The 4,173-nt window shown below is 50.4% G+C and overlaps 1 long non-coding RNA gene across 1 annotated transcript; it reads left to right on the top strand.

Moving 5' to 3' along the window:
* Positions 1-2,571: 2,571 nt before the first annotated feature.
* On the top strand, positions 2,572-3,933 carry LOC144107021 (uncharacterized). Its single transcript, XR_013309186.1, has 4 exons — positions 2,572-2,688; positions 2,757-2,827; positions 2,899-3,067; positions 3,151-3,933. It is a non-coding gene; the product is annotated as an uncharacterized LOC144107021 (long non-coding RNA).
* Positions 3,934-4,173: the final 240 nt, after the last annotated feature.

Genomic DNA, 4,173 nt, shown 5'->3' with positions numbered 1-4,173 from the left:
AACCTTCAGAACCGAAACTGGTATCTTACAAATAACTTGAACTATTTACTTCACTCATAAAAAAACGTTTAAATGAAAATATTTTATATATTATATATAAAACATAAGCATTGTTAACAGTTCATTTATTTCATCAACGATTATAGAGTATTGTGCGTTTTTATCGTGATCACTTTGTAATACAGAAGCGTTTGGGTGCAGGTGGGCTGGAAACGCTGATTGGTCGATGGGATGCGCTTGTCCGTAAGAAGCGTTTGCGGGTCGGTGGGCTGGAAACGCCGATTGGTCGGTGGGATGCGTGTCTGCGTGACGTTTTTTCGCTTCGCCCTCGTTCTCAACCGGATGTGGGGTCGCCGCGCCTCTCTCGGCCTGTCCCTAGAGTGCCTAGGGAATCGCTAGGGCCGGCTGGCCGGCCGCCGGGCGTACGTGGTCTGCGGGCTAGAGATGGGCAAAACGGCTCACTTCAGTGAGCGGCTCAGAACGACTCCGCTCACTGAAGTGAGCCGGATCATTTGAACGGCTCAGGAAAGAGCCGGGTCATTTGAGTGAGCCGTGGTTCTTTCCTTTCCACTCCCTCTCTCCACAAGTTCGGCGCAGGGACCATCATTTTTTTTTCTTTTCCTTCCGCATGCTTGCGGCTCCTTCACGCGCGTCTCTATTCTTGATGGCGCCGAGGCGTCGCCGGCCTCCGCTATATTTCTGGGACGAGCCAGTGGGTTAGTGGCACCGCCAGTTAGCTGAGAAAAAAAAGAAAGAAAACTTGTCATCCTTCGAGAGGCGACGCGCAGGTGGGGCGGGGAAGGAAAAGAGCATCACGCAATAAGGGTAAGGGCTCCCGTAATAATAGGTTTTTCGGAAATTTTCGTTATGTGTTTTTCTTTTATCCAAGCCATGGGCTCGAGGTTGTGTCAAACTTCAGGGCTGTAGGTGGCTACCTTCATTGGTTATCGAAACTTAGGACGGGCCTCGAAATACGGCCGCCCTAACTTCTTTGTTTATAAAACTTACAAAAACGCAAGCAAATGCATTACAAATCACAAGTCGGTATTGCCTAGTTTAGCTAGAGGCTCCGTGCAGTGGCTTGTAATTCTGCAAATATACCTAGGCTTTAACACGTGGGTCGATAAGCAAGGTCTTGTAGTGTATGTTCTCTGTGTGAGAATTACCTTTTTTTTTAGTTACAGTTAGTTCGGCCGTCTGTATGAGATCTGCTTCTGTAACTCAATTTGCCTTTGTACATTTATGTAGATATATTTCCTCTCTTCGTCATCTGCATTCGACAATCGTCCCCATCTTCAAACACTGTCTGGAGAGGCCCTGTTCCTCTCTAAAGAAAAGGAAGAGACCATGCCTGAATTTACTACACGGCTATTTTACGGATGCATATATTGCTTTGTTTTCATGAAAGCCAAATAACTAGCAGGTTACACTGTAACCTCTGCTATAGAGTTTAGTTATTTGGCTTTAAAAAAAAACGATATGTGCATTAGTAGAATAACCGTGTTATAGGTATTTTTACTAATACCTTCGAAATGTTGCACCATCTCACGATGCAAGATCGGTGGGAGTCGTGAGACATCGCTCGAACAACAGCTGTCAACGAACGGCGCCATCCTTTGCCAATGATTTGCCAGAAGACACGTTCTGAGCGAAACAGCGCTCGCAGACAACGGACGACCACAAGGAAGACACAACACCGCAGGACAACACAAAGCGAGGACAAGCTCTGCGAGCGCTCTTTTGCTCGCAATGTGTCTCAACCAACTCGCCCAGAAATACGCACTTTGCCAGAAGACCCGGCTCTGATTGAACGGTTCTTCGAACGGCTCACTGAACGAGAGAAAAGCGCCCCTTCAAAACAGCCGCACGGCTCACTGAACGAGAGGGAAGCGGATCTCCAAAAGAGCCGCACGGCTCACTGAACGAGAGAAGCAGTTCACCAAAAGAGCGACTCTCCAAAAGAGCCAAACGGCTCACTGAACGAGAGAATCGGTTCACCAGAAGAGCGGCTCTCCAAAAGAGCCAAACGGCTCACTGAGCCAAAGACCCGGCTCTTCAAAAGATCCGGATCTCCAAAGGAGCCATTCGGCTCACTGAGCCGAAGACCCGGCTATAGTGAACTATAACCCGGCTCTTCAATAGATCCGGATCTCCAAAGGAGCCAAACGGCTCACTGAGCCGAAGACCCGGCTCTTCAAAAGATCCGGATCTTTTGAAGAGCCGGGTCTTCAGCTCAGTGAGCCGAATGGCTCCTTTGGAGATCCGGATCTCTCGTTCAGCGAGCGGGCGACCCGTTCACTCAACCAGCTTTCTCGCACTGCTAATAGATGGCGCGCAAATCGCACCCAGCAGCTCTGACGGACGGTTCGACACGGCTAACTGAACGACAAACCAGCTTTCTCGCACTGCTAACAGATGGCGCGAAAATCGCACCCGGCAGAAGACCCAGCTCTGACGGAACAGACAGTTCGCCGTTCGGCACGGATCACTACGCTGGACTACGGTCCTATGGATCAGTGAGCCGGATCTCCAAAAGAACCGCCGCTCACTTTTACTGAGCCACGGCTCACCCGCTCTTTTAAAAGAGCGGCTCAGAAGATCCGGCTTACTCCTGAGCGACCCATCTCTACTGCGGGCATTCTCTTCGTGAGCGTAGGCGGCGGCGCGCGCGTTTCGGAAGCTGTCCAGGTATGGCTTTTTTTTTTTTTTTTTGCGTGGTGCGCTCGTCGGCGCAGCCAGCTGAAATTTCTGTACAGTTCTTGCTTCCACGACATTGCGACGACCCCCAAAAGGCGCTCACCCGCGAGAAATCGCCAGTGACATAAAGGTACGCATTTTATCTCAAATTTCGCTTCATGAAGTGCTGTACCGCTTACCTACATGCCTTGCGCATTCCAGGACCTCGTTTTCCTGCTGCAGGAGCACGTCGTGCTGGTGTTCAAAATTTTGCAACTCCATTACGACGACCCACATAAGGTGCGGTTTGAGGACCGCCGGCGTCGCCATCAACCGCCGTCTGACAGCCACGATGAAGCGCTTGTCGGGCGTGCACGTTCTCACTCACGAGGTAAGGGTTGAACAACGTTTTCGCAAGTTTTCTCGTGCAGAACTCGCCAAATTGCGGCGCTTGTAACGTAAGTTTTTTTGCAGCATCGTTTCCTGGATGCTTCTGGCGAGCCGATGCTGTCCTTATTTGCCGCGGACCGATACCACGTGGCGAGACGCCAGGGCATCGACCCCAGTGCGCCTTTGTTCCTTTGCAGTGGCAAGTCCAGGGTAAAAGTGTCCACGATAATTCTGCCACTACAATCTGCCCTTTAGGATCGCTATCAGATGTAACTGTAAGTCCAGAAGTTCCGCCTTTGTTTCTTTGCGTCGGCAAGCGTTAGAAGCGCGCGCCGTCTCGCGCTTTGTCCAAGTCGGCTCTAAAACTCGCGCTAGGCCTCGTTGCCTGGTTGACAAAGTGCACGGCTTTGTTCCTTTCAATGGCAAGCCTCTGTCACTACAGTCGGCGGCCTTAATTTTTATGATCGCTGTCAGCTTCAACAGCAAGTCCAAGAAAAGTTATGACGATCGCGCGGTGTGGAAATCGGCGGTAGAGACAAAAAACTCGTGGTTGTAGCTGCAGACTTACCCAGCTCCAGTGCACCTTTGTTTATTTGCGTAGCGACTACCCGCGCTTTGTAGAAATCGACGCCAGCCGTGAAATTTTACATATTAGACCTCGCTACAGCATTAGCGCAGGGCGCCTTCGTTTCTTAGCGTTCTAACTTGTTTGCTAGTTACTTTTGTTCTTTTCAGTCGTTTCCTGAATCTGTCCAAAGAGCCGGGGTAGGTGGATGATTGTTCGCCGTCAGTGGAACCACATGGCGATCGCACTGCATACAGCACGACTTTGGTCCATGTGTTTTTTAAATAAAAACATCAGATGTCGAAGGTCGTGCCCGAGGATTGCTTCGACAGCTGGGGCAAAACCATGGGGACCGCACACGCTGTGTCGTCGCTGCCAAGTGAAGAGGCACAAAACGGCTGTCAACCTTAATAAAGGCCCTTCTCGGGGCCGCCTCAGTGTTTCCTGGCAGATCACACGCTTTCCACCCTGTGCACGTGCTCTCCTCATTTCCAATTAAATAGGTCCTTCAAACCCTGCAGAAGGCTTGAATTAGGAACTGC

Source organism: Amblyomma americanum, chromosome 1 (assembly GCF_052857255.1).
Source record: "Amblyomma americanum isolate KBUSLIRL-KWMA chromosome 1, ASM5285725v1, whole genome shotgun sequence".
NCBI classification, from domain to species: Eukaryota; Metazoa; Arthropoda; class Arachnida; order Ixodida; family Ixodidae; genus Amblyomma; species Amblyomma americanum.
Note: the sequence above shows the minus strand (reverse complement) of the source record. Positions and strands in the feature narration are given on the sequence as shown.